This window comes from Mobula birostris, chromosome 4, assembly GCF_030028105.1.
Source record: "Mobula birostris isolate sMobBir1 chromosome 4, sMobBir1.hap1, whole genome shotgun sequence".
NCBI classification, from domain to species: domain Eukaryota; kingdom Metazoa; phylum Chordata; class Chondrichthyes; order Myliobatiformes; family Myliobatidae; genus Mobula; species Mobula birostris.
Window position 1 is genome coordinate 198809088 of NC_092373.1, and position 11117 is coordinate 198820204.

Sequence of the window (11117 nt, forward strand, 5' to 3'; positions counted from 1 at the left end):
GAAAGCTAGACAAGTCAAAGCGTTGAAATGCTCAGATTCATCCTCAGTTCTAGCAAGTTTAAGGTCTTTTCACTCAAACAGTCGGCAAGATGCACTTTATGAAGTCCTTCAGTTAGTTACAAGAATTGCAAATCAGGGAGGTCAGGTAAAATTTCTATGGGTTCCAGCACATGTAGGGGTGAAGGGGAATGAGAGGGTGGATGAGTTGGCAAAAAGGGCGTTAAAGAAAGAAGATATAGAAATGTACGTTAGTATCAGTAAAGCAGAGGTTAAGTGTGTAATCTGGGAAAAAAATCAACCAAATGTGGCAAGAAAGATGGGAAAGGGAGGCATTTATATCAAATACAAAAAAGTGTTGCAGGTGCTAGTGGATACAGAAGAGAGGAAGCTGTGTGGACTAGGTTAAGGCTGGGGCACTGTGCATTAAACAAAACATTGAAAATGGTAGGGAAACACCGGACAGGATTGTGTGAGGAATGTCAGGAAGAGGAGTCAATAGAACATGTAGTTCTGAGTTGCAGGAAGTATGGGGTAGAGAGAGAGATGAGAATTAAACTAAGGGGGTGCAGGAATTCACATTAAAAGGGTTGCTGGGCATGGGTGAGAGAGAACAGGTTAGGGAATTTTTAGCTTTCTTAAGGGGTACTGGGTTTTTATAGGATATGATGGATAAGCAGTGTGTGTGTTCGTTCTATTGCACACTCTGGAGCAGAAGGTGGCGGTAATGCACCATTAAGCTGGGTGCCAGCTGCCATAAAACAAGGCGGAGAGAGAGAGGTGTACCTGCTGCTGAGTCAGTACCTTGGCAAAAACTACACCATGAAGACAAAAGAACATGCCAAACAATTTTGTGAAAAAGTTATTGTGAAAGCACAAGTCAGTAGATGGGCGCAAGAAAATTTCCAAGTCACTGAAGATCCCAGTTAAGTTGATCATCAAGAAATGGAAAAAATATGGCACAGCTGTAAATCTGTCTAGAGCAAGTTGTCCTCAAAAACTGAAAGACTCTGCAAGAAGGGGACTAGTGAGGGAGGCCACCAAGAGACCTATGACAACTCTGGAGGAGTTACAAGCTTCAATAACTGAGATGGGAGAGACTGCGCATACAGCAACTGTTGTCTAGGTTCTTCACCAGTCGCAGCTTTATGGGAGCGTGGAAAGAGAAAGCTACTGTTTTTCAAAAAAACACATGAAATCTTGGCTAGAACTTGCCAGAAGGCATTTGGGAGACTCTGAAGTCAAATGGAAGAAGATTCTATGGACTGATGAAACCAAAATTGAGCAAAATCAAGAGGTCTAGAATACAAGAGCAGGGCTGTGATTCTGAGGCTTTATAAATCACTGCTGAGGCCTCACCTTGAGTCTTATGAACAGTTCTGTGCTCCTTATCTAAGAAAAGATTGGAGGGGGTTCAGAGGAGGTTCACAAAGATGATTCTGGGAATGAAAGGGTCATCATACAAGGAACGTTTGATAGCTCTGGGTCTGTACTTGCTGAAATTTGGAAGGATGAGGGGAGACCTCATTGAAACATTTTGAATGTTGGAATGCCTGTACAGAGTAAATGTGGAAGGGATGTTTCCCATGGTGGTGGAATCTAGGACAAGGGGGCACAACCTCAGGATAGAGGAGTGTCCATTTAAAACAGATGCAGAGACATTTCTTCAGAGGGTGGTGAATTTGTGGAAGTGATTACCACAACTTCTGTGTAAGCCAGGTCATTAGGTACATTTAAGGCAGAGCTTGATAGGCTCTTGATTGGATATGGCATCAAAGGTTACTGGGAGAAAGCTGGGGAGTGGGGCTGAGGAGGGAATAAAAAGGATCAGCCATGATTAAATGGCAGAGCCGCCTCGATGGGCTAAATGGCCTAATTCTACTCCTATGTCTTATTAGCTTATGGTTTTTTGGCCATCAGACTAAACACTATGTTTGGTGTAAGCTAATCATCTCAAATTATCAAAAACTCACTATCCCTACTGTAAAGAATGGTGGTGGCTGCATTATGCTGTGGGGATGCTTCACTGCGGGAGGCTCTGGAAGGTTTGTGAAAGTAGAGGGTAAAATGAAGGCAGTAACATACAGGGGAAATTCTGGAAGAAAACCTGATACAGTCTGCAAGAGAACTGTGTCTTGGGAGAAAATTTGTTTACCAGCAAGACAATGATCCAAAGCGACACAGAAATGCCTTAAAAACAACAAAGTTAATGTCCGAGAGCAGCCAAGTCAGAGTCCAGACCTCAATCCAATTGAGAATTTGTGGTTAGACTTAAAAGATGTTCACTCACAACCCTCATGCAATCTGACAGAGCTTGAGTGGTTTTGTAAAGAAGAATGGGGAAAAATTGCAGTGTCCAGATGTGCAAAGTTAATAGAGACCTATCCACACAGACTCAAGGCTGTAATTGCTGCCAAAGGTACATCTACTAAATATTGATTTGAAGGGGATGAGTAATTATGTAATCAATTATTTTGTGTTTAATAATTGCAGTAAGTTTAGACCAATTTGTAGAAATTTGTTTTCACTTTGATACGAGTCTTTTCTGTTGATCAGTGTCAAAAAAACCAAATTAAATGCATTGTGATTCAGTGTTATAAAACATGAACACTTCCACGGGGAGTTGAATACTTTTTATAGGCACTGTATACAGTGAGTTGCCAGAGGAAATGGTTGGGGCAAGTTGATTAACAATATATAGACATTCAGTAGAACATAGCAGCACAATGCAGTCCTTCATCCCATAACGTCATGCTGATGCTTTACCCTATTCTAAAATCAACCAAACCCTTCCCTCCTACATAGCCATCTATTATTCTATGTGCCTATCTAAGAGGCATACTGTGTATATATAAGGTACTTGGATTGGTACAGATTTGTATCTTGGGTACCCTGTGTTTTTTATGGTGTCAGATGATACGGCCTGCACAGAACCCTGATCTCAACATCAAGGTTGTCTGTGATTATCTGGAAAGAAAGATGCAAGTGAGACTGCCAAAGTCTGCAGAATAACTGTGGCAAGTTATCCAAGATGCTTGAAACAAGCAACCAGTTGATGTTCTTGGAAAACTGCATGACAGTGTACCTAAGAGAATTGATGCAGTTTTAAAGTCGCATCAAATATTGATTTGATTCAGCTTTTTACTGTTTACTGCTCTTTATATTAATTTTTTTGATATTTAGAAACTTTTCATCATTTTGAAAATATTTGCTTTACAGATTTTTTTTTACATGTGCCGAAGACTTTTGCACAGTACTGTACATGGATAGAAATGTTTTGGATCAGGGCTTTCCAGTCCGGATCTGGGGTCCATGGCATAAAAACAGTCGAGAACCCCTAGTTTAGGTGGATATGGACCGAAGGTGGGAAAATGGGACTATCTCAGATTGGAATCTTGGTCAACATGGACCTGCTGGGCCAAAGGGCCTCTTTCTTTGCTGTATGACTCCATGGCTCTAAATGCTTCTCCTTGGCAGAGTACATTTGATGTTAGACATAGGAGAATTAATGTGGATTTGAGGAGAGTGTTTTTATTTCACTCAGTGTGGTGCACAACCTGAGGGGGTAGGAGAGGCTGTTAAATATTTAGATGACCCAATTTTTAAAAAAACATGGAATGAAAGGCTATGATCTCAGTATGAGATAACAACATTATTGTAAGTAGGTTTATAAGGCTAGTAAGGGCAAGATGGGCTGTTCCTGGGTTATATCACTCTAGTTCACTTCACCCACTGTCTATGGAGAGGTTCCGTGCATTCCACATGCCTAGACCCTTCATCAGGACTGGAAAGAAAGGGGAAAGATGCAGAATAAGAATGTGGGGAGAGCGAGGAGGACATACTAGAAGGTGATACCTGGATGGAATATGAAGTGTGGTTCCTATGACCTGAGAGCGGTCTCTTCATGGCAGAAGAGGATGCCATGCATCAATATGCTGGAATGAGGATAGGAATTAAAATGGTTGTCCACCAAGAGGTTCCATTTTTTTTTTGCAGAGCAGACGGTCCAGCATTCTGCATTGTGGTCTCCTCTACATTGGTGAGATCCATCGGGAGCACTACATACAGTGGGCAACCCAAAAAGATTAGCAAATGACGTGTCGCCTCGCCTGGAAGGTCTGAATGGAGGTGAGGGAGGAGGTGAACGAGCAGATGTAGCACTTGCGCCACTTGCAGGGATAAGTGCTGGGAGGGAGATCAGTGGGGAGGAATGAATGGACAAGGGAATTAGAGGGAGCCATCCCTGTGGAGAGTGGGGAGGGGAGGAGGTATGTGTTTGGTGGTAGGATCCATTGAAGATGGCAGAAGTGGCCGTGAATGATACACTAGATGCGGAGGACCATGGGGAGGTAGGTGAGGACACAAGGAATTCGATCCCTGTTAAGGCAGTGGGGAGGTGGTGTGAGCATGGATATCTGGGAAATGGGGGAGATGCGGACTGCATCAACGGGGGAGGAAGGGAAACCTCTTAAATTAAATTAATGGAATGCCTGGCAGGTCGAAGCAGCTGTGTGGCCCCAGTTCAATTTCAGATATTTATGACCAATCACACAAACATTTGAATTGAGCATTAATTAAATTTAAATGCGCAATATATTACAGGAAACTTTTATTTTGCACAAAGCTCTTTTCTGAAGTATTACTTTCCACACTCTAAGTGATTTAACAAAAGTTAAAACATTTCTATGTCACCACTGATGGAATTAAAGCATTATTTTTGCTACAGACAGGCATGTCGATTTCTTAAATCTTAAGGGAGCTAGTTCTCTAATGGTTTCTCCTAGGTAGTTAATAGCACAAGTATAGTGAGGTGGCATGGAAACATAGCGGTTAGTGTAACGCTATTACGGCACCAGCTGTAATATTGGGGTTCAATTCCCACTGCTGCCTGTCAAGGGTTAGAAGTTCAAAGTAAATTTATTATCAAAGTACATGTAGGTCATTATATACAACCCCAAAAGTCATTTTCTTGTGGGATTGCACAGTAAGTACAAAGGAACACAATGGAATCAATGAAAGACTGCACCCCAACAGGATGGACAACAACTAATGTGCAAAAAAAAACAACAAACTGTGCATAGAATCATAGAGCATAGATATCTACAGCACATTACAGGCCCTTTGGCCCACAACGTTGTGCCAGCCATGTCACCTACTCTAGAAACTGCCTAGAATTTCCCTACCACAGCCCTCTTTTTTTTTAAGCTCCATGTACCTATCTAAGAGTCCCTTAAAAGACTCTATTGTATCCACCTCTACTACCTTCGCTGGCAGTGCCACACACCCACGACTCTCTGTGCAGGAAATTTCCCTCCAACATCCTCCTTGTACCTATTTCCAAGCACCTTAAAGCTATGGCCCTTCGTGTTAGTCATTTCAGATCTGGGAAAAATCCTCTGTCTATCCACACAATCAATGCCTCTCATCATCTTATGCACCTCATTCAGATCACCTCTCATTCTCCGTTGCTCCAAGAAGAAAAGGCCAAGTTCACTCAACCTGTTCTCATAAGGCATGCTCTCCAATCCAGGCAACATCCTTGTAAATCTCCTCTGCACTCTCTCTGTAGTATCCATATCCTTCCTGTAATGAGGTGACCAGAAATGAACACAGTACTCCAAGTGGGGTCTAGTTAAGGCCTTGTAAATCTTTAACATTATCTCATGGCTTCTTGAACTGAATCCCACAGTTAATGAAGGCCATCACACCATACACCTTCTTAACAACACAGTCAACCTGCGCAGCAGCTTTGAGTGTCCTATGGACATAAACCCCAAGATCTTGCTGATCCTCCACACTGCCAGGAGTCTTACTATTAATATTATATTCCGTCTTCAAGTTTGAACGACTTTACACTCCATCAGCCAATTCACAGCCCAGTTCTGCATCCTACCAATGTCCCTCTGTAATCTTTGACAACCCTCCGGAGTATCCAGAACACCCCCAACCTCTGTGTCATCAGCAAACTTACTAACCCCACCCCCCTTCTACTTCTTCATCCAGGTCATTTGTAAAAATCACAAAGGGGAGGGGTCCCGGAACAGATCCCTGCAGAACACCACTGGTCACTGACCTCCATGTAGAATATGAACCATCTACAATCACCCTTTGCCTCTGTGGGCAAGTCAATTCTGAATCTACAAAGCAAGGTCTGCTTGGATCCCATGCCTCCTGAGTTTCTGAATGAGCCTTGCATGGGGAACCTTACTGACATCTATATACACTACATCCATGGCTCTACCTTCATAAATGTGTGTTGTTACCTCAAAGAATTCAATTAGGCTTGTAAGGCATGACCAGTCCTTGACAAAGCCATGCTGACTATCCCTAATTAGATTATGCTCATAAATCCTGTCTCTCAGGATCTTCTCCAACAACTTGCCCACCACTGAAGTAAGACTCACTGGCCTATAATTTCCTGGGTTATCCCTACTCCCTTTCTTGAGCAAGGGAACAACATTTGCAACCTTCCAATCCTCCGGTACTTCTCTCATCCCTATAGATGACGTAAAGATCATCACCAAAGGCTCAGCAGTCTCCTCCCTCACTTCCCACAATAGCCTGGGGTACATCTCATCCAGTCCCAATGACTTAGCTAATTTAATACCTTTCAAAAGCTCCAGCACATCCTCTTTCTTAATGTCTATACACTCAAGTGTTTCAGTCCGCTGTAACTCGTCCCCACAATTGCCAAGGTCCTTTTCCCTGGTGGATACTGAAGCAAAGTATTCATTAAGTACCTCCACTGCCTCCTCCAGTTCCATGTGCATGTTTCCACTGTATCTCCTGGTTGGTCTTATTCTCTCACGGATCTTCACATTAGTGTAGAATGCCTTGGGGTTTTCCTTAACCCTGCTCACTAAGGACTTCTCATGGCCCCTTCTAGCTCTCCTAATTTCATTCTTGAGCTCCTTCCTGGCACGCTTGTAATTTTCTAGAGCTCTATCAGTACCTAGTTTCCTGAACTTTCGTAAGCCTTTCTTTTCTTCTTAACTAGATTTTCTATATCCTTTGACACCATGGTTCTTTTACTCTACCATCCTTTTCCTGCCTCAATGGAACATACCTATGCAGAACGTCATTCAAATATTCCCTGAACATTTGCCACATTTCTGTCATGTGTTCCCCTGAGAACATCTGCTCCCAATTTATGTTCCCCAAGTTTCTGCCTAATAGCATCATATTTTCCCCCTACCCCACTGAAATGTTTTCCCAAGTTGTCTGCTGCTATCCCTCTGCACCACTGTGTTAAAGGAGATAGAGTTGTGGTCACTACCACCAAAATGCTCTTCCACCGAGTGATCTGACACCTGACCAGGTTCATTTCTCAATACCATATCAAGTACAGCCTCTCCTCTTGTTGGCTTTATCTTATAAACCTTCCTGAATACACCTAACAAAATCCACCCCACCTAAACCCTTTGCTCTAAGGAGATGGGAATCAATATTAAGAAAGTTAAAATCACCCATCACAACAGCCCTATTATTATTGCACTGATCCAGAATCTGCCTCCCTATGTGCTCCTCAATTATTATTGTGGGGTCAATAAAAAAACACCCAGTAGAGTTATTGCCCCCTTCCTGTTTCTGTCTTCCACCCACCATGACTCAGTAACACAATCCTTCCATGGCTTCCTCCTTTTCTGCAGCCATGATATTATCCCTGATTAGCAATGCCATGCCCCAACTCATTTGCCTTCCTTCCTGTCCCTTTTGAAATATCTAAATCCCGGCACATTCAGCAGCCATTCTTGCCCCTGTGACTTCCAAGTCTCTGCAATGGCCACAACGTCATATTTCCATGTATTGATCCATGCTCCAAATTCATCAGCCCCGTTTGTGATACTTCTTGCATTAAAATACATATCTCAAACCATCTGGCTGAGTGCATCTTTGCTCTAACATCTGCCTATCCTTCCTCAAACTCCTTACAAGCTGTCTCTACTTGTGTGCCAACCACCCCATCCTCTGCCTCTTCACTTGGGTTCCCCCCCCCCCGCAAATCTAGTTTAAACCCTCCCCAATAGCATTAGCAAACCTCCCTCCCAGGGCAGTGGTTCCCCTCCAGTTCAGATGCAACCCGTTCCACTTGTACAGGTCACCCCTTCCCAGAAAGGGTTCCAATGATCCAAGAACTTGAAACCCTGCCCCTGCCCCTGCCCCTGCCCCATCTCCTCAGCCACTCATTCATCTCGCTATCTTGCTGTTCTGACCCTCCCTAGCTCATTGCACTAGAAGTAATCCAGAGATTACCAACTCCCTAAACTTACTGCACAGGACCTCTACCCCTCTCCTGCCTATGTCATTGGTACCAACATGTACCACGACCTCTGGCTGCTCACCCTCCCCCTCAAGAATATTCTGCAACTGCTCAGAGACATCCTGGATCCTAGCACCCAGGAGGCAACATACTATTTTGGCATCTCTTTTGCTGCCACAGAATCTCCTTTCTGTCCCCCTAACTATTGAGTCCCCTATGACTATTGCTCTGTCTCACTTCACCCTACCCTTCTGAGACTGCTGCTGTCGTCTCCCTCTTCAGTATCCAAAGGGGTACACCTGTTGCTGAGGGAAATGACAACAGGGGGTCTCTGCACTGACTTCTTTCTCCCTTTACCTTCCTCGGTGTTCACCTATCTACTCCCCGAATTCTGCACTCTGCTCAAAAGTTGTATGTGTCAAATGCTCTTCTTCCCAGATGGTCCGAAGTTCATCCAAATCCAGCTCCAGCTGCTTAATGCGGTCTTTCATGAGCTGGAGTTGGCTGCACTTCCCACAGGTGTAGTCATCAGGGAGACGATCAGATTCCATGAATTCCCACATCCTACAGGAGGAGCATTCCACTGCCGTATCTGCCATCCTGCCTGCACTGTACAATGGGCAACCAAGACCAAATCTTCTAACCTGTGTGAGTCAAAGCCCAATACTCCCACTCTCACCGCTGGCCCACTTCCAACAATGGCCAACCCGTTTGTCCCTTCTGTACTCTTACTTATTTCAAAGTGCTCTGTTCTCGCCACTGATTGAGCCTCCAGAATGCAAACATAAAAAGAGAGAGGAAAAAAGTAGTAATAATAAATAATAAAAAATAAGCAATAACTGTTGAGAACATGAGAAGAAGAGTGGTTGAAAGTGAGTCTACAGTTTGTGAGAACAGTTCAATGATGGGCCAAGAGGCTGATGGATAAGGGGTAAAAACTATTGCTGAACCCGCTGGCGTGTGTCCTGAGGCTCCTATATCTTCTGCCTAATGGCAGTAGTGAGAAGCGAGCATGTCCTGGTGGTGGGCATGCCTGCTGATGGATGCTGTGTTCCTGCCAGAGTGCTCTGTGTAGTATTAGCTGCAAGGCTGGATAAATTTGGGTTGCTTCCCTGGATCATCAGAGACTGAAGAGAAACCTGACGGAAGATAATGGAAGCTGCCAGCGCTCTATATAGATGTGCAGAATGGTGAAGTTGTTTTCCCCATCACTGCGAAGGTTTCCTCCAGGTGCTCAGGTTTCTTCCCACGTTCCATTGCTTCTCTCTGGGGCATTGAGCAAGGTTGAAGTCGACGAAGGTGAGAGAGAAAGACGAGTGGGTGGTGGGCACCGTCTGGCTGCGTCTGACTGCTCTTCCTATCCCACTCGCTAGCTGCTGTCGGAGGAAAGTGCAGGAGTCTTGGCAGCCATATTGCAAGGATTGACCGTTGAGGCTCACGTCTGTGGATTTGTTTTGGGGGACTTTGGTGTTCATGTTGCACGTATTTCTGGATTCCAGTTACTCTTTTTTTGCTGTATTTGAGCTGTTGGTTCGGGGTGATTGATGTAGACTGGGGATTGGCCCTAAGGCCCACAGTCAGCTCGCGGCATGGCTCCAAACCGACCTAAACTGAACACCGGTGGACTCCTGGTTTAATGTTGATACTCCATCCATTGTTCACTTTCTTTCTGCCATTTGTGCAATTTCTTCTTTTCCCACACGTTGGGTGCTTGATGTCTTATTTGAACTGGCTCCATGGTGTTTCTTTGTTCCATGGCTGCCTGCCGGAGGGAATATCTCAGAGTTTTACTCTGTATGCATACTTTGACAATCAATGTACTTTGAATCTTTCGAATTATCCGTTTAGGTGGCACGCAAAATAAGGTTTTTCACTGTACCTCAGTAGAAGACAGGCTTTCATCGGTGATGAAATTTGGTGTTGATGTTATTTAGACAAGTTTGATGCCTAAAAAAAAGTGTGAACATAAGTAAAAACCTCATCCAAGATGAACAGTCCATAACAACAAGTGGCATCAACACCTAAAAACCTGTGCAGCGTTGCTTCACTCTATGTTAAGGTAATGTTAAACTTTGCGATTCTTTTGGAATACAGTGGAATTTCTGTTTTTTCTTAACGTTAATGGACCTAAAGGATTTGAGTTATGAAGACAGATTGCACAGAATAGGTTTCATCTCCCTTGGGTATAGAAGATTGTGATCTAATTGATGTATTTTACAATGATTAAAGGATATGAAAAGGTTGACTGAGAGGAACTATTTCCTTTGGTGGAAGGAGTCCAGACAAAGGGGCAAGTCGTGATCTCAGGAAACACCTCTTCACGTGAAGGAATCTGTCTCAATCTTCCTGACAAACTCTGCAATGGAGGGGGAGGGCCAGATGGATGTCCTAGAAATGAGGTGGCAAAATTTAGGATACTTTGGAAGGAAAATATCTTCAACACAGATGCTGGAAATCTACAGTAAGACATACAGAAAGCTAAAGGAACTCAGCAGATCAGGCAGCTTCTATGGAAAGGAATAAACAGTTCACATTTTGAGCTGTAGGATGTCTTCATCTCCTTCTGTGATTTCTAAAGTTACTAATGAGGCCAATGTGGGAAATGCAGACATTAAGGATGGGGCAGGAGATCTTTTAATGGAGCAGATGGATGAGAAGTTTGGACATGCTCTATCCACTGTTTATCCTAAGCTCCTTAGTACTCCCAGTGTATTAACTGGGGATTCTCAATACAAATTTGTCCACCTCTCCTTGTAGTTCATACCCCCTTGTCCAGACTGCATCCTGGTAAACCTCTTCTGTACACTTTCAAAACCTCCTCATCCTTAATGTAGCGGGGTGACCAGAGATACACACAATA